Genomic DNA, 19,743 nt, shown 5'->3' with positions numbered 1-19,743 from the left:
TGAAACTGGTACTCACCAGGTTGAAGGAGTATGGCCTTCGGGTTAATCGCAAGAAGTGTGAGTTCTTCCAAAAACGGATCTCATACTGCGGTCATGTCATTGACCGAGAGGGACTGCATAAGTCACCCGAAAAGATTGAAGCGGTTGTGAAGGCCCCCGCCCCAGGAAACTTATCACACTTAAGATCATTCTTGGGGTTGATTAATTACTATCACAAGTTTCTGCCAAATTTATCCACGGTACTGCATCCGCTGAATGAACTGTTGCGGAAAGAAACACCATGGAAGTGGAGTGAGGAATGCAAAAAGGCTTTTCGCAGAAGCAAGGAGTTGATTACCTCTGAAGAAGTGTTGGCTCATTTCAACCCAACATTACCCCTTCGTCTAGCTTGCGATGCTTCCCCGTACGGAATTGGGGCAGTACTCTCGCATAGGCTACCAAATGGCTCGGAAAGGCCAGTGGCTTTCGCGTCCCGATCATTGACAACCGCGGAGCGAAATTACGCCCAAATAGATAGGGAGGCCCTCAGCCTTGTGTGGGGCATGAAGAAATTCAACCATTACCTACAATGTAAAAAGTTCACATTGCTGACAGACCACCAGCCGTTGGTGTCCATATTCAACACAAATAAGGCCGTTTCCACCATGACAGCACAAAGGTTACAAAGGTGGTCCGTGTTACTTGGGGCACACCAATACAAAATTGAGTACAAAAGGTCTAAACAGCATGCAAATGCTGATGGGTTGTCACGCTTGCCATTGCCGATGGTAGAAGAAGCGAGTATAGTGGACCCAGTAGAGTTGTTCCACTCATCCATAGTGGAGTGTCTACCGATAACAAACTCAATGATTGAGAATGAAACAAGGAATGACCCGACTCTTTCACGAGTCTATGATGTAACGGTGGAGGGATGGCCAGCACAGAGCGAACCAACACTGCAAGCATTTGCACAGAGGAAAGAACAACTGTCAGTGTGTCGAGGAACCCTGATGTGTGGATCTAGAGTGGTGATTCCACTCAAACTCCAAAAGAAGGTGCTAAAGGAGCTGCACGAAGGACATCTGGGGGGAGTAAAGATGAAAAATCTAGCAAGAGCGTTTGTGTGGTGGCCAGGCATTGATAGAGACATAGAGGAGATCACGAAGAACTGCCTAGGATGTCAGAGGGTTCAGAATGCGCCACCACAGGCTCCTCTGCACCCATGGGAGTGGCCCTCATCTCCCTGGCAAAGAGTACACATCGACTTTGCTGGTCCATTTATGGACTCGATGTTCCTAATAGCGGAAGATGCCCACTCCAAGTGGCCAGAAGTAATTAAGATGACCACCACCACGACGGAAAAAACCATCACGGTGTTAAGGACTATGTTTGCTCGGAGTGGCCTGCCAGAACAGATCTGTTCTGACAATGGACCGCAATTTGTATCTGAGGAATTTAAGAAATTCTTAAAGAGCAATGGGGTTAAACATTACACGTCAGCCCCATACCATCCCGCCTCCAATGGATTGGCTGAAAGGTTTGTCCAGACCTTCAAGAAGGCCGTAAAGGCCATGAGTAATGAAGACATAAGTTTACAGCAAAAGGTGGATAGTTTTTTGTTGGCATACCGAAATGCAACCCATGCGGTCACAAATCAAACTCCCGCGATAATGTTTTGTAATAGACGCCTACGTTGTCGGCTGGATTTACTCAAACCAAATGTCAGAAGGGACGTAGAGAACCGACAATTCCAGGGCATGAACAAAAGGGCCACTAGATCCTTCCAGACCGGTCAACGAGTTTTGGCCCGGGACTATCGTACTGAGAAATGGCAGCCTGGAACGATTGGAAAAAGGCTAGGCCCGTTGATGTACACTGTGGACATTGGAGACAATATAATAAGGCGCCATGTTGACCAGATCATAGGGTCCGCCACAAATGGGCCCCTGACTTCACCACCTTACCCGGATAAGGTTGAGACTGAGTTACCCAGAACACCTACGTCCGATCTGGTAGTTCTGGAGTCAGGGGAACCTGACACTGTGCTTCGAGCCGATTCAACTTTACCAGAAACACCTACTAGCCCGCTTGGAATGACGACACCACTGCGGCGTTACCCGGACAGAATCCGGAAACCTCCCGAAAGACTGAATCTATGAACTGTCTTAAATAAATCTGTATATATATATGTGATAATGTATGTCCACTATGGACTCAGTATGTTGAAAGCTAAAAAGGGAGGATTGTAGTGTATGTACCCGTCTACCCTTAAGGAAATTATTGTATGTAACCGTTCACCTTTAAGGGAACTACTTTAAGTGTGGCACTACTTGTTTGGCTTCTGTATACTGTAATACCGATAGTGACCACACCAGTATATAAGTGTTGTGACAGGATAACTGGGGCAGATTCGCCCGGACCTTCGAATAGTAAAGACCTGTTTGTTGTTATTTCTGAAGTCTGTGTATTTATTAACTGCACAACCCACAGACTTTACACAGTTCACCACTCAGATTGTATCTCATCCCCCGATACCTGCCTCAGGCTCTTCAATAGTCACCTCTCAACAACAATAGAGCAACTTTCACGTACTAAAACATCCCAAGGCAACTCAGTTACACTCTATCTCTCTCTCAGTCTCTCTGCCTCCTTCATTCTATATTTCTCCCTCTTTGTGTCTCTACCACTCTCTCTCTATCTTTCTGTCACTCCCTTTCTACCTCTTTCTCTTTTTCTCTGTGTCTCTCTCACTTTCTCTCTCCCTCTCTGTTACTGTTACTCTCTCTCTCTCCCCTTCGCCCTTCCTCAGTCTCATTGCTCTTCCTCCATCCGCCCTTCTCTCATCTATCCTCTCGCTCTCTCCCCTTCTCAGTCTGTCTCTTCCCCCCTTCCACCTCTCTCCTTCCCCTTTCTCTACCTCCTTCCCTCTTTCCCCTTCCCTTCATTCTTCTCTTCCCTCCCCCTCTCCCCTTCTAACTCTGTCACTCCCTCTTCCCTCTATCTCTGTTTCCCCTCTCTCATTTCCCCCTCCTCCATCTGCCTCTCTCTCCCCTTCCCCTCACTCTATCTCGCCTTCCCGCTCTCGGCACTCCCCCTCTCCAACTCCCCCTTCCTCCATCCGCCTCTCTCTCCCCTTCCCCTCATTCTCCCTCCCTCTTCTCCTTTTCTCACCCTCTCTCCTTTTTTCACGCTGTCCCTCCGCTTCCCACCTCTCTCCTTCCAGCTCTCCACTTCCCCTCTCTCTATCTCCTTCCCTTTTCTCTCTCCCCTACACACTCTCTCCCCATCCTCCTCTCCCTTTCCTCCTTCTACTCTCCCCAAGAGGAAAGGACAGAGTGCGAGGGGGAAAGAGAGAAGAAAGGGGAGAGAGTAGGAGGAAGGGAAGTGGTGAGAGAGAGGGGAAAGTGTCGATAGTGGAGGTGAAGGGGAGGTGGGGAAGGTGAGAGAGAGGCGGAGGGAGAGAGAGGGTTCTTTGCAGCTGAGAGCGAGAGTCCCGAAGGCTGTGTTGCCTGCCCGGTGCCAGGGTTAAGGACTTCTCCTCTGGGCTAGAGAGAAACTTGGAGTGGGAGGGGGAGGATCCAGTTGTCGTGGTCCATGTTGGTACCAATGACATAGATAGGACAAGGAAAGAGGTTCTGCTGAGGGAGTATGAGCAGCTAGGGGCCAAATTAAAAAACAGAACCACAAGGGTAATAATCTCTGGATTACTACCTGAGCCACGAGCAAATTTGGCTAGGGTAAATAAAATCTGAGAGTTAAATGCGTGGCTCAAAGACTGGTGTGGGAGAAATGGGTTTTGCTTCTTGGGACACTGGCACCAGTACTGGGACGGGAGAGAGCTGTTCCGTTGGGACAGACTTCACTTGGCCAGTGCTGGGACTAGAATTCTGGCGAATTGAATAACTAGGGCTGTAGAGAGGGCTTTAAACTAATTAGTGGGGGGGAGGTTTCAAGAGAGCGAAAAATAAAAATGTCAGCGGAGACGGCAATAGAGCAAGGTAGCAGTGGGGGAATTAATAACCAGAGTGTGTCAGGAAGGGACAGAATGTATAAAGCTAAAGGTAAAGTAGTAAAGGGGGTAAAAGCAGGAATAAATTGACACAAAACATATTTAAAAGTTCTTTATCTGAATGCATGCAGCATTCGTAACAAAATAGATGAGTTGATGGTAGAAATAACTACACATGGGTATGATCTGGTGGCCATTACAGAAACATGGCTGCAAGTTGACCACGACTGGGAACGAAACATCCAGGGGTATTTGACAATTAGGAAGGACAGACAGGAATGAAAGGGAGGTGGGGTGGCTATGTTAATAAAGGATGGAATCACTGCAATAGTGAGAAATGATATTGGGTCAAAGGATCAGGATAGTGAAACAGTTTGGGTGGAGATAAGGAATAATAAGGGGAAAAAGTCACCAGTGGGCGTAGTCTATCGGCCTCCTAACAGTTGCAACTCTATTGGTCGGAGTATTAATCAGGAAATAGTTGGGGCTTGTAATAAGGGAACAGCTATAATCATGGGGGATTTTAACTTTCATATTGACTGGACAAATCAAATTGGGCAGGGCAGCCTTGAGGAAGAGTTTATAGAGTGCATTAGGGATGGGTTCCTTGAGCAGTATGTTACTGAACCAACCAGGGGGCAGGCAATCTTAGATCTGGTGCTGTGTAATGAGACAGGATTAATAAAAAATGTCCCAGGAACGGATCCCCTTGGAATGAGTGATCATAACATGGTTGAATTCCAAATTCAGTTGGAGGGTGAGAGAGTTGGATCTCAAACCAGCATATTAAGCTTAAATAAAGGAGACTATGAAGGTATGAGAGCAGAGTTGACTAAAGTGGACTGGGAAAATAGATTAAGGTGTAAGGCGGTACATGAGCAGTGGTGTACATTCAAGGAGATATTTCACAACTTTCAAGAAAAATATATTCCACTGAGGAAAAAGGGGCGTAAAAGAAAAGACAGCCATCCGTGGCTAAGTGAAGTAATAAAGGATAGTATCCGACTGAAAACAAGGACATATAAAGTAGCCAAATCTAGTGGGAGGATAGAAGATTGGGAAGCATTTAAAAGCCAGCAAAGAATAACTAAAAGACTAATTAAGAAAGGGAAGATAAATTATGAAAGTAAACTAGCAATAAACATAAAAACAGATAGCAAGAGTTTCTACAGCTATATAAAAAAAAAAGGGTGGCTAAAGTGAATGTTGGTCCCTTAGAGGATGAGACCGGGAAATTAGTGGTGGGGAACATGGAGATGGCAAAAACGCTGAACAAATATTTTGTATCAGTCTTTACAGTAAAGGACACTAAAAATATCCCAACACTGGACAAACAGGGGGCTATAGGGGGGGAGGAGCTAAACATGATTAAAATCACTAAGGAGATGATACTCAGTAAGATAATGGGACTAAAGGCGGATAAATCCCCTGGACCTGATGGCTTACATCCTAGGGTCTTGAGAGAAGTAGCGGTAGGGATTGCGGATGCATTGGTGGTAATTTTCCAAAACTCCCTGGATTCAGGAAAGGTCCCAGCAGATTGGAAAACTGCTAATGTAACGCCCTTATTTAAAATGGGAGGTAGACAAAAGGTTGGAAACTATAGACCAGTTAGCCTAACATCTGTGCTTGGTAAAATGTTGGAGTCCATTATTAAGGAAGCAGTAACAGGACATTTGGATAAGCATAATTTAATCGGACAGAGTCAGCATGGTTTTACGAAGGGGAAGTCATGTTTGACAAATTTGCTCGAATTCTTTGAGGACGTAACAAATAGGGTGGATAAAGGGGAACCAGTGGAAGTAGTGTATTTGGACTTCCAAAAGGTATTTGACAAGGTGCCACACAAAAGATTATTGCACAAGATTAAAAAAATCACGGGATTGGGGGTAATATACTGGCATGGGTGGAAGATTGGCTATCTAACAGAAAACAGAGAGTTGGGATAAATGGTTCATTCTCGGGTTGGCAATCAGTAACTAGTGGTGTTCCGCAGGGGTCAGTGCTGGGACCCCAACTCTTTACAATCTATATTAACGATTTGGAGGAGGGGACCAAGTGCAACATATCCAAGTTTGCAGATGATACAAAGATGGGAGGGAAAGCAGTGAGTGAGGAGGACATAAAAAAACCTGCAAAAGGACATAGACAGGCTAAGTCAGTGGGCAGAAATTTGGCAGATGGAATCTAATGTTGGAAAGTGTGAGGTTATGCACTTTGGCAGAAAAAATCAAAGAGCAAGTTCTTATCTAAATGGAGAGAAACTGCAAAGTGCTACAGTACAAAGGGATCTGGGGGTCCTGGTGCATGAAACACAGAAGGTTAGTATGCAGGTACAGCAGGTGATCAGGAAGGCCAATGGAATCATGGCTTTTATTGCACGGGGAATGGAGTATAAAAGCAAGGAAGTCTTGCTTCAGTTATAAAGGGTACCGGTGAGGCCACACCTGGAATACTGCGTACAGTTTTGGTTTCCATATTTAAGAAAAGATATACTTGCTCTCGAGGCAGTTCCGAGAAGGTTCACTTGGTTGATTCCAGAGATGAGGGGCTTGACTTATGAGGAAAGGTTGAGTAGGTTGGGCCTCTACTCATTAGAATTCAGAAGAATGAGAGACGATCTTATCGAAACATATAAGATTGTGAGGGGGCTTGATCGGGTGGATGCGGTGAGGATGTTTCCACTGATGGGTGAGACTAGAACTAGGGGGCATCATCTTAGAATAAGGGGCTGCCCTTTTAAAACTGAGATGAGGAGAAACTTCTTCACTCAGAGGGTAGTAAATCTATGGAATTTGCTACCTCAGAGAGCTGTGGAAGCTGCGACATTAAATACATTTAAAATGGAGATAAACAGTTCCCTAGCTGATAAGGGAATTAGGGGTTACGGGGAGCGGGCAGGGAAGTGGACGTGAGTCTAGGTTCAGATCAGCCATGATCCTATTGAACGGCGGAGAAGGCCCAAGGGGCCGTATGGCCTACTCCTGCTTCTTATGTTCTTATTAGGGTTAAATAGCAAGGGGGATGTGTAAGGAAGAGAGAGACAGGCAAAGAGGGGGAGTACAGGGGAATTGAACGGAAGGAGAGAGAGAGGTGGAGATTGGGAAGGAAGAGAGTGTCTGTTCTCGTGTTGGTCTCGGAGCTCTTTCATACTTAAAAGTAAACATGTTGCAAATTAACAAATTTGCACAGGCACCTGTGAGATTTGAACTCACGACCCTTCGGTTTACAAGACCAGTGCTCTAACCTCTGAGCTATGGAGCCATGAGTACTGCATTGCTTTTCATTCCAGTTAGTGCTGTGTGCTTGAAGAATGAGGCAGGGCGCAGTTCACCACTCAGATTGTGCCTCATCCCCCGATACCTGCCTCAGGCTCTTCAATAGTCACCTCTCAACAACAATAGAGCAACTTTCACGTACTAAAACGTCCCAAGGCAACTCAGTTACACTCTATCTCTCTCTCAGTCTCTCTGCCTCCTTCTTTCTATATTTCTCCCTCTTTGTGTCTCTACCACTCTCTCTCTATCTTTCTGTCACTCTCTCTCACTCCCTCTTCCCTCGATCTCCTTCCCTCCCCTTCTCTCTTCTCTCCCTTCCCACTTTGTCTCCCCTGTTTCCCATCTCTCATTTCCCCCTCCTCCATCTGCCTCTCTCTCCCCTTCCCCTCGCTCTATGTCGCCTTCCCACTCTCAGCATCCCCCCTTCCTCCAACCGCCTCTCTCTCCCTTTCCCCTCGTTCTCCCTCCCTCTTCTTTCTCTTCTCTCCCTCTCTCCTCTTTTCACGCTGTCTCTCCGCTTCCCACCTCTCTCCTTCCAGCTCTCCACTTCCCCTCTCTCTATTTCCTTCCCTTTTCTCTCTCCCCTACATACTCTCTCTCCCTTTCGCCTCTTCTCTCCCCATCCTCCTCTCCCTTTCCTCCTTCTACTCTCCCCAAGTGGAAAGGACAGAGTGAGAGGGGGAAAGAGAGAGGAAAGGGGAGAGAGTAGGAGGAAGGGAAGTGGTGAGAGAGAGGGGAAAATGTAGAGAGAGGAGGTGAATGGCAGGTGGGGAAAGTGAGAGAGAGGCTGAGGGAGAGAGAGGGAAGATAGGTAGAGAGAGGGGTAAGGAAGAGAGAGACAGGCAAAGAGGGGGAGTACAGGGGAATTGAATGGATGGAGAGGGAGAGATGGAGATTGGGAAGGGCGAGAGAGCCTGTTCTCGTGTTGGTCTCGGAGCTGTTTCGTACTTAAAAGAAAACATGCTGTTGTAGGAATGGTCAAATTCCTATCCAGAGATTGAGTCCGACGCAGGCAATCAATCAAAAAGGTTTTTAATTTCAAACTAACGAGTTTAGCAGATTGATGCAAGAGAACTATGAATACAGGTCTTAACAGGTCAGAAGCTCCACGAGGACTGCCTGGGCGGTCCTGTGGATGGCGTCATGACATCATCACGTTATTCCCACGTTTGGGTGATCACGTGATTAGCGGCATGACATTTTGGCGTTTGCTTGCGCTCTTACAGGGACCGCGCCCTGTACATGCAAACAGTATATACAATGGTACAGATTCAGTTTGTAGTTCACACATCATTAAAGGGAATTATATACAGTTGTTCAGAGTCCCTCAGTGGCTCTGCCACATGTGCCCCCCCAGAATTGTCTTTAATGGAAAAAGTCAAACGGTTAGGGGGTCTGACAAGCCTGTCAGAACGACTCCTGTATTCCCGAAACAGAAGCTGTTGGATGGCGGGCAGTCTGCCAAGTGGTTGTACTTGCTCTGGCGCGACGGCAGTGGGCGGCCGACCCCGTCTCGGTGGCTGTGCGCTCTCGATGGGATGGTCAAGGTCCAGGTGTGCCGGCTTCAAACGGTCAACCGAAATGTGGTCCAGTTTACCACCGACATCCACCTTGAAGGTTTTGTCTCCTGCCTCTAACAAACGGAAAGGACCAGTGTATGGGGCCTTGAGCGGATCCCGGTGAGCATCATGGCAGATGAACATGTAATCAGCTTGTTTCAGCTCCACTGGAACGTGAGAGCCCTGAACCCCGTGATGCGATGTGGGAACCGACGCGAAACATCTGGCTGCTTCCTGGTGGCTGATAAGCTGGCGTGAGGCGGACCATGGCTCCGTTGGTGTTGACAGGAAATCCCCTGGCACTCGCAGCGGCTGACCATAAACGAGCTCTGCCACGGAAGCGTGAAGACCTTCTTTGGGGGCTGTGCGAAGGCCCAACATGACCCATGTTGCTTGTCTGTCCATCCAGCGTCTTGGAGGCTGGCCCTCAGTGCGGCCTTAAGCGATCTGTGAAAACGTTCGCACAGACCGTTCACTTGTGGGTGGTAGGCTGTGGTGCGGTGTAACTTGACACCGAGTCCTTGAGCCACCGCATTCCAGAGCTCAGAGGAAAACTGCGTGCCCCAGTCCGAAGATATGTCAGCAGGCACTCCAAAACGGGTGACCCATGAAGGCCACGTCCGCCGAAGTAGTAGGTGACAGGGGAACCGCCTCTGGCCATCTGGTGGTGCGATCTACTATGGTCAGGATGTGCGTCAAACCATGGGAAGGTGGAAGTGGTCCTACCAGGTCCACATTGACGTGGTCAAACCGTCACTCAGGAACTGCAAAGGTGGCCAATGAAGCCTTGATGTGGCGCTGAACCTTGGCCTTTTGGAATACCACGCAGGTGTTAGCCCAGTCGCGGACATCTTTATGCATGCCCCCACAAACGAACTTAGAAGACATTAGCTACTGAGACGCCTTCATTCCCGGGTGTGACAACCCATGTACGGCGTCAAACACCTTGCGGCGCCAGGCGACCGGCACAATAGGGCGAGGGTCCCGAACAGAGACGTCACACAGCAACGTGGTACCAGCTGAATGGAACCTGACGTCGGCCAACTGGAGGCAAGTGGTGTTGGTGCGGTAAGCCTGCACTTCTGGGTCTGAGACTTGGTCTGCTGCCATGAGGACGTAGTCGATGCCCAGCTGGACCGCATGCACGGTCGCGCGGGAGATGCAATCTGCCACCAGGTTGTCTTTACCGGCCACGTGCTGAATGTCTGTGGTAAATTCAGAGATGCATGTCAGCTGACGTTGTTGTCGAGATGACCACGGTTCGGCGGTCTTGGCCATGGCAAACGTCAGTGACTTGTGGTCGACAAAGGCTGTGAAAGGACGTCCTTCCAACAAAAAACGGAAATGGCGGATGGCCAGAAAAAGGGCTAGTAGCTCCCTGTCGAAAGTACTGTACGCCCGCTCGTTACGCCGCAGTTGACAGCTGAAGAATGCCAACGGCTGCCACGTCCCATTCACCCACTGCTCCTGAACGGTGCCGATTGTGTAATCTGATGCGTCGGTGGTGAGGGCGATGGTGGCTCCTGGTAGCGGGTGTGCCAACATGGTCACGTTGGCTAAGGCATGCTTGGTGTTGATGAATGCCCGGTCCATGTCAACCATCCAGCTTACCAGATCCTTGCCAGACTTGCCCTTGAGGGCCTCGTACAGGGGCTGCATGAACAGTGCTGCCTTAGGCACGAAACGGTGGTAAAAGTTTACCATGCCGAGGAATTCCTGTAGGGCCTTTGTGTTCTGCGGGCGTGGAAAGGAGGTCACCACCTCTACCTTTGCTTGCAAAGGAACCGCTCCCTCTGAGGTAATGCGATGTCCCAGGAAATCGATTTGGTGCAGACCAAACTGACACTTGGCTGGGTTGATAATCAGGCCATGTTGGCTGAGGCGTCGAAAGAGGATGCGGAGGTGAGAGATGTGTTCCTCCTTATTTGGATTGGCAATGAGAATGTCGTCTAAGTAGACGAAGAGGAACTTGAGGTCCCGCAGCATGGAGTCCATGGGCGCTGGAATGCCTGGGCGGCGTTCTTCAACCCAAACGGCATCCTTAAAAATTCAAAGAGAGCGAAAGGGGTGATGACTGCGGACTTCTGGACGTCTTGCGGGTGCACCGGGACCTGGTGGTAGCCCCGGACAAGGTCAACCTTGGGAAAAACGGTGTTTCCTGCCAAATGGGCAGAGAAATCTTGGATGTGGGGGATCGGGTATCGATCAGGAGTGGTGGCATCGTTTAGGCACCAATAGTCGCTGCAGGGCTGCCATCCACCGCCATGTTTCAGTACGATGTGAAGAGGCAAAGACCAGGGACTATTCGACATGCGAATAATCCCTAAATGCTCCATCGTTGCGAACTCCGCCTTCGCGACCGCTTGCTTGCCAGGTTCGAGGCGTCGGGCCCGCGCGTGGACCGGGGTGCCGGTGGTGCTGATGTGGTGTTCCACACCATGTTTCATGGCCGTGGAGGAGACCGTGGGCCTGGTCAGGTCTGGAAATTCGCCCAGCAGGTGAGCGAACTCATCCGGAGTCGGGAAAGCGCAGGAGACGGTGCGTGACATGGTGTTGCTACGGTGGCAAGGGATAGAGTGAAACGTGGTCGCGTTGATCAGCCGCCGGTTCCTTACATCGACCAGGAGGCCGTTGGCGCACAGGAAATCTGCACCGAGAATGGCTTGCGAAACCTTGGCCGGAGCGAATTCCCAGAAAAACCATTGGCTGCCGAAACACACCTGGACCCACCGTCTACCGAAGGTCTGAATAGCACCGCCATTAATCGCTTCGAGGGGGAGGCCGTGCTTCCCAGCCTGTACATCAAGAGCTGACGCGGGTAGAATGCTGCACTGTGCCTCGGTGTCGCACAGGAACCGACGACCGGAGATGGCATCTGTGAAGAAGAGCAGCTTGCCTGCATTGCCGATTGCCATCGCAGCCGCGGGGCGCCCGTTAGACCCGTTCTTCATTGGACGGAGTTTTTTTTTTTTTTTGGGAGAAGCTGCAGGGAGGGCGGCAACATCTCGTCTTCGCAGCAAACCGCGCGTGGTAGAAGCACAGCCCCGCGGGCTGAGGAGCTGGGGCGGCGGCTGTGGGGATGGGCGCCTTGTGGCAGTGCAGTGCTGTTGCGTAACTGCGAATATTTTGTCTGCTTCAGCAGCGAGCATTGCGCAGTCTTCGACCTCGGATCTCACCAAGGCCGCTTGCACCTGCTCCAATAATTGGCTGAGGAATAAATCTCTGAAGAGAAAGCATTGCGGTTCGGAGCCGAGGAGTGTGAGCATCTGTCTCATCAGCTCGGAAGGTTTGGAGTCCCCGATCCCGGGCATAGCGAGCAGACGCCGGGCGTGCTCCGATTTTGTGAGCCCGAAAACCTGTAGCAACCGCGCCTTGAGGGTCTCATACTTGCGGTCAGTAGGTGGATTCTCGAGAAGACTGATGATCCACGAGGCAGCAGAGTCATCGAGAGTGGGGACCACGTATAAGTATCGGGTCTGATCGCAACGATGCCTCTCAGGGTGAACTGGGCTTCAACTTGGATGAACCACGAGGTCGCTTGTTGCTCCCAGAACTGCGGTGCTTCAACAAAATGGCGTTTGCCTCCATGCTGTGTTCCTTTCGTGAAATCCGTTCACAAAAGTCATGGTCACCAATGTAGGAATGGCCAAATTCCTATCTAGAGATTGAGTCCAATGCAGGCAATCAATCAAAAAGGTTTTTAATGTCAAACTAATGATTTTAAACAGGTTGATGCAAGAGAACTATGAATACAGGTCTGAAGCACCACGAGGACTACCAGGGCGGTCCTGTGGATGGCATCATGATGTCATCACATTTTTCCCACCTTTGGGTGATCACATGATTAGCAGTATGACATCATAATGTTTGCTTGCGCTCTCAAAAGGACCATGTTCTGTACATGCAAACAATATATACAATGGTACAGATTCAGTCTGTAGTTAACACGTCACTAAAGTGAATTATGTACAGTTGTTTGGAGTTTCTCAGTGGCTTTGCCACACTGTGAATTAACAAATTTGCATAGGCACCAGTGTGATGTGTATTCACGACCACTGATTTATAAGACCAGTGCTCTAACCCCTGAGCTATGGAGCCACATGCATGGGGTTGCTTTTCTTTCCAGTTAGTGCTGTGCGTTTGAAGAATGAGGCAGGGCACAGTTCACCACTCAGATTGTGTCTCATCCCACGATACCTGCCTCAGGCTCTTCAATAGTCACCTCTCAACAACAATAGAGCAACTTTCACGTACTAAAACATCCCAAGGCAACTCAGTTACACTCTATCCCTCTCTGCCTCCTTTCTTCTATATTTCTCCCTCTTTGTGTCTCTACCACTCTCTCTCTATCTTTCTGTCACTCCCTTTCTACCTCTTTCTCTTTTTCTCTGTCACTCTCTCACTTTCTCTCTATTTCACTCTCTCTCTCCCCTTCACCCTTCCTCAGTCTCATTGCTCTTCCTCCATCCACCGTTCTCTCATCTATTCTCTCGCACTTTCCCACTCTCTCCCTGTCTCTTGCTCCCTTCCACCTAACTCCTTCCCTCCCCCCTTCTAACTCTGTCACTCCCTCTTCCCTCCCTTCGTCTCTCCTGTTTCCCCTCTCTCATTTTCCCCTCCTCCACCTGCCTCTCTCTCCCCTTCCCTTCCCCTCGCTCTAATCGCACCTTCCCGCTCTCAGCATCCCCCCTCTCCAACTCCCACTTCCTCCATCCGCCTCTCTCTCTCCCTTTCCCCTCGTTCTCTTCTCTCCCTCTCTCCTCTTTTCACGCTGTCTTACCGCTTCCCGCCTCCCATTTCCCCTCTTTATCTCCTTCCCTTTTCTCTCTCCCCGACACACTCTCTCCCTTTCGCCTCTTCTCTCCCCATCCTCCTTCTACTCTCCCCAAGAGGAAAAGACAGAGTGAGAGGGGGAAAGAGAGAGGAAAGGGAAGCGGTGAGAGAGAGGGGAAAGTGTAGAGAGAGGAGGTGAATGAGAGACGCAAAGAGGGGGAATTGAACGGAAGGAGAGGGAGAGGTGGAGATTGGGAAGGGCGAGAGAGCCTGTTCTTGTGTTAGCCTCAGAGCTTTTTCATACTTAAAAGTAAACATGCTGTGAATTAACAAATTTGCAGAAGCCCCAATGAGATTTGAACTCACAACCTCTGGTTTAACAAGACCAGTGCTTTAGCCCCTGAACTATGGAGCCACCTGCACTGGAGCGTTTCTCATTCCAGTTAGTGCTGTGCGTTTGAAGAATGAGGCAGGGCGCAGTTCACCACTCAGATTGTGTCTCATCCCCCGATACCTGCCTCAAGCTCTTCAATAATCACCTCTCAACAACAATAGAGCAAGTTTCACGTACTAAAACATCCCAAGGCAACTCAGTTACACTCTCTCTCTCTCTCAGCCTCTCTACCTCCTTCTTTCTATATTTCTCCCTCTTTGTGTCTCTACAACTCTCTCTCTATCTTTCTGTCGCTCTCTGTCCCTTTCTAGCTCTTTCTCTTTTTCTCTGTGGCGCTCTCACTTTCTCTCTCTTTCTCTCTCCCTCTCTGTTACTTTTACTCTCTCTCCCCTTCGCCCTTCCTCAGTCTCATTGCTCTTCCTCCATCCGCCCTTCTCTCATCTATTCTCTCACACTCTCCACTTTGCCGCTCTCTCCCCTTCTCAATCTGTCTCTTGCCCCCTTCCACCTCTCTCCTTCTGTAGGGGGGCATCTTTTAACTGGTTTACGGTAATTTGCCTGGTCAGGCAGCTTTGCCCGCACCCTGACCAATTCCAACCTTTTACCTGGTTTACGGTAATTTACCTGGTCAGCAGCCTTTGCCTGCTACCCTTAAACCAATTCAAACAGCGGTTTTGAATCGCTACCCCACCTTCCAGTTCTGACTGAAGGACTTATAATTAATGATATATTAAAAGCAGACAACTGGTCTGGGTGTGAGAAAGTCAAACTTTATTAAACTAAAGAAACTGTAATCAAATTTAAACTATACCACATGAACACAGTAATTACAGTAACATTGCTTAAATGGGGGAAGGCAGACAGCAAAAACGAGGGATTGATGGCTACAATGTTGATTAAACAATCTTAGCAATTTCCCCTAAATCACCCCCCCCTAACTCCTGACTAGGTGGCCTTGCTGAGGAGTCAAAAACCCTGCTCACCTGTGGTCCAGCGAAGTAAGAGAGAGAGATAGCTTCTCAGGAGCTATCTTTTATATCCTGCCAACTCCTGTTTGGCGCTGAAAAGGTCTGTGTGCAAAATTCGCGCCCAAAAGTTCCAAAACACAAACGAAAGCCATGACTGGCTGATTCAAAGTGAGCGATTTAATGTGTCTGCACTCTGGGGCCAAAGTGTACCCGCCCACATCCGGAGTTCACCTGGGCTAAAACAAAAGGGAATCCAACTGCCTTATTGTTTAGAATTGGGTGATTCAAAAACCCATTCATTCCTAAACTGTTGCATATCAAAAGTCCTTTTCCTGAGTTTAGATGTATCTATTGTGTGTAAGTGCTTTGAATGGGTTTGGATTTTCTGTGTAAATAGAAGCCAATTGTTCTGCGGTTTCGGTTCAAGTGGGCTAATCCCTTAAGTAAATAAACATCCTGCAGCTTCGTATAAACAAACCTTGCCTCTCCACAAAAGGGAAACTCCCTGGTTTGATTGACAGGTCTTTCACACAGACACATTACAAGCTGTCCAAGCTGCTTTTCCAAGCCGCACTGTTCTTGGCCAATGCTTTCTGACGGCCATTTTAAAACCTTTTTGTGATTGACCAGGCTCAAGGGCACAAATTCAAATCAAATGTACTGTCTTAATGTGTGCGAATATTTCCACAGAACTCCTCGATTCCGGTGTTGTCCACGTGCTGCCCATCTCAGAGCAGTCTTTCGTGGCTCTGAGTATGCTTCAAAAACATTGATCCAACCCAGAGGCAATTCAAAACACCTAATTCTTCAACCACGATGTGGACCAATATTTCCCGATCTTCAAGGAAAATAGGGGAATTTTGCGAACCCCTACACTTCCCCTCTCTCTATCTCCTTCCCTCCCCTCCCCTTCTAACTCTGTCACTCCCTCTTGCCTCTATCTCCTTCCCTCCCCTTCTCTCTCTTCCCACTTTGTCTCCCCTGTTTCCCCTCTCTCATTTCCCCCTCCTCCATCTGCCTCCTTCTCCCCGCTCTATCTCACCTTGCCGCTCTCGGCATCCACCCTCTCCAACTCCCACCTCTCTCTCCCTTTCCCCTCGTTCTCCTCCCTCTTCTTTTCTCTTCTCTCCTCACGCTGTCTTACCGCTTTCTGCCTCCATCCTTCCAGCTGTCCACTTCCCCTCTCTCTATCTCTTTCCCTTCACCTCTTCTCTCCCCATCCTCCTCCTTCTACTCTCCCCAAGAGGAAAGGACAGAGTGAGAGAGGAAAGGGGAGAGATGTGGTGAGAGCGAGGCAGGCAAAGAGGGGAGTACAGGGGAATTGAACGGAAGGAGGGAGAGAGATGGAGATTGGGAAGGGAGAGAGAGCCTGTTCTCGTGTTGGTCTCGGAGCTGTTTCACACTTAAAAGTAAACATGCTGTGAATTAACAAATTTGCAGAGGCACCAGTGAGATTTGAACTCACGACCCCTGGTTTAAATAAGACAACTGCTCGAACCCCTGAGCTATGGAGCCACCTGCACTGAATTGCTTCTCATTCCAGTTAGTGCTGTGTGTTTGAAGAATGAGGCAGGGCGCAGTTCACCACTCAGATTGTGTCTCACCCCCGATACCTGCCTCAGGCTCTTCAATAGTCACCTCTCAACAACAATAGAGCAACTTTAACGTACTAAAACGTCCCAAGGCATCTCAGTTACACTCTATCTCTCTCTCAGTCTCTCTGCCTCCTTCTTTCTATATTTCTCCCTCTTTGTGTCTCTACCACTCTCTCTCTATCTTTCTGTCACTCCCTTTCTATCTCTCTCTTTCTCTCTCACTCACTTTCCCTCTCTCTATTTCTCTTTCTCTCTCTCACTTTCGCTACCTCCTCTCTCTTTCTCTCTCCTCTCTCGCCTCTTTGCTTCCCTCTTTCTCTCCCATTCCGCCTCTCTCCTTGCCATCGTCTCCATCTCCTTCCCTGTCTCCCCTTTCCCCACATCTCTCTCCTTCCCTTTCCCCACACTCTCTCTCCTTCCCCTCTCTCTATCCCTTTCCCCACACTCTCTCACCTTCCCCTCTCTCTATCCATTTCCCCACACTCTCTCCCCTTCCCCTCTCTCTATCCCTTTCCCCACACTCTCTCTCCTTCCCCTCTCTCTATCCCTTTCCCCACACCTCTCTCTCCTTCCCCTCTCTATCCCTTTCCCCACACTCTCTCTCCTTCCCCTCTCTCTATCCCTTTCCCCACACTCTCTCCCCTTCCCCTCTCTCTATCCCTTCCCCACACTCCCTCCTTCCCCTCTCACTATCCCATTCCCCACACTCTCTTTCCTTCCCCTCTCTCTATCCTTTCCCCACACTCTCTCTCCTTCCCCTCTTCATCTCTTCCCCACATTCTCTCTCCTTCCCCTCTCTTTCCCTTTCCCCACACTCTCTCTCCTTCCCCTCTCTCTATCCCTTTCCCACACTCTCTCTCTTTCCCCTCTCTCTATCCCTTTCCCCACACTCTCTCCCCTTCCCCTCTCTCTATCCCTTCCCCACACTCTCTCTCCTTCCCCTCTCTCTACTCTTCCCCCACGACTCTCTCTCCTCTCCTGTCCCCTCTCTCTGTCCCTTACCCCACACTCTCTCTCCTTCCCCTCTCTCTATCCCTTTCCCCACACTCTCTCTCCTTCCCCTCTCTCTATCCCTTCCCCACACTCTCTCCCCTTCCCCTCTCTCTATCCCTTCCCCACAGTCTCTCCCCTTCCCCTCTCTCTATCCATTTCCCCACACTCTCTCCCCTCCCCTCTCTCTATCCCTTCCCCCACACTCTCTCTCCTTCCCCTCTCTCTATCCCTTCCCCACACTCTCTCTCCTTCCCCTCTCTATCCCTTTCCCCACACTCTCTCTCCTTCCCCTCTCTCTATCCCTTTCCCCACACTCTCTCCCCTTTCCCTCTCTCGATCCCTTTCCACACACTCTCTCTCCTCCCCTCTCTCTATCCCTTTCCCCACACACTCTCTCCTTCCCCTCTCTCTATCCCTTTCCCCACACTCTCTCTCCTTCCCCTCTCTCTATCTCTTTTCCCACATTATCTCTCCTTCCCCTCTCTATCCCTTTCCACACACTCACTCTCCTTCCCCTCTCTCTATCCCTTTCCCCACACTCTCTCTCCTTCCCCTCTCTATCCCTTTCCCCACACTCTCTCTCCTTCCCTCTCTCTATCCCTTTCCCCACACTCTCTCTCCTTTCCCTCTCTCTATCTCTTTCCCCACACTCTCTCTCCTTCCCCTCTCTCTATCCCTTTCCCCACACTCTCTCTCTTTCCCCTCTCTCTATCCCTTTCCCCACACTCTCTCCCCTTCCTCTCTCTCTATCCCTTTCCCCACACTCTCTCTCCTTCCCCTCTCTCTATCTCTTTCCCCACACTCTCTCTCCTTCCTCTCTCTCTATCCCTTTCCCCACACTCTCTCTCCTTCCCCTCTCTCTATCCCTTTCCCCACACTCTCTCTCCTTCCCCTCTCTCTAATCCCTTTCCCCACACTCTCTCCCCTTCCCCTCTCTCTATCCCTTTCCCCTCATTCTCTCCTCTTCCCCTCTCTCTATCCTTTCCCCACAATCTCTCTCCTTCCCCTCTCTCTATCCCTTTCCCCACACTCTCTCTCCTTCCCCTCTCTCTATCTCTTTCCCCACACTCTCTCCCCTTCCCCTCTCTCTATCCCTTTCCCCACACTCTCTCTCCTTCCCCTCTCTCTATCCCTTTCCCCACACTCTCTCTCTATCCCTTTCCCCACACTCTCTCTCCTTCCACTCTATCTATCTCTTTCCTCACACTCTCTCTCCTTCCCTTCTCTCTATCCCTTTCCCCACACTCTCTCTCCTTCCCCTCTCTCTATCCCTTTCCCCACACTCTCTACCCTTCCCCTCTCTCTATCCCTTTCCCCACACTCTCTCCCCTTCCCATCTCTCTATCCCTTTCCCCACACTCTCTCCCCTTCCCCTCTCTCTATCCCTTTCCCCCACATTCTCTCTCCTTCCCCTCTCTCTATCTCTGGCCTTCTCTGCACTTCACCCACAGTCTCTCTCCTTCCCTTTACTCTCCCTCTCCCCATCCGCCTTCTTGTCTCCCCAAGAGGAAAGGACAGAGTGGGAGGGGGAATGGTAGAGAGAGGAGGTGAAGAAGGTGAGAGAAATGTGTAGTGAGAGAATGAAGGGGAGAACAGGGGATTTGAATGGAAGGAGAGGGGGAGGGGAGTGAGAGCCTGTTCTTGGGATGGTCTCTGAAATGTTTCATACTTAAAAGAAAACATGTGGTGGATTAATGGCGAGTTCAGAAACAAAAACTATTTTTGCACAGGCCCCAGAGAGATTTGAACTCACGACCCCTGGTTTACAAGACCAGTGCTCTAACCCCTGAGCTATGGAGCCACTGATACAGGATTGCTCTCATTCCCGTTAGTGCAACACAACATGGCTGATTACCTGACCATGGTAAAGGATAGCAAACTGAGAAAAACCTTGACAATGTACAGACTTAGTGAACATAACCTGGCAATCGAAAAAGGTAGACACAGGCAGACCCGGCTACCAAGAGAGGACAGGATATGTTCTCATTGCAGTCAGGGTGTGGTGGAGACAGAGATGCACTTCCGCACAGCTTGTAGAAAATATCAGGGCATAAGGGAGAATTTCTACCCAAAATTCACAAAAATATGCCCGGAATTCAGAAATTTGAATGAGGACCAAAAACTCCCATACCTATTAGGGGAAGAGAGAAATTGTGTAACCTTAGCGGCACACTATGTTACAGCTTGCCATAAAC

At 49.5% G+C, this 19,743-nt stretch overlaps 1 non-coding gene across 1 annotated transcript; it reads right to left on the bottom strand.

The window, feature by feature from the left end:
- Nucleotides 1-19,276: 19,276 nt before the first annotated feature.
- On the bottom strand, nt 19,277-19,349 carry trnat-ugu (transfer RNA threonine (anticodon UGU)). Its single transcript has one exon. It is a non-coding gene; the product is annotated as a tRNA-Thr (tRNA).
- Nucleotides 19,350-19,743: the final 394 nt, after the last annotated feature.

This window comes from Somniosus microcephalus, unplaced genomic scaffold (assembly GCF_052327205.1).
Source record: "Somniosus microcephalus isolate GS21.2 unplaced genomic scaffold, FLI_Smic_1.0 unresolved_chr2, whole genome shotgun sequence".
In the NCBI taxonomy this organism is placed as follows: domain Eukaryota; kingdom Metazoa; phylum Chordata; class Chondrichthyes; order Squaliformes; family Somniosidae; genus Somniosus; species Somniosus microcephalus.
This window is presented reverse-complemented; position numbering and strand designations above follow the sequence as displayed.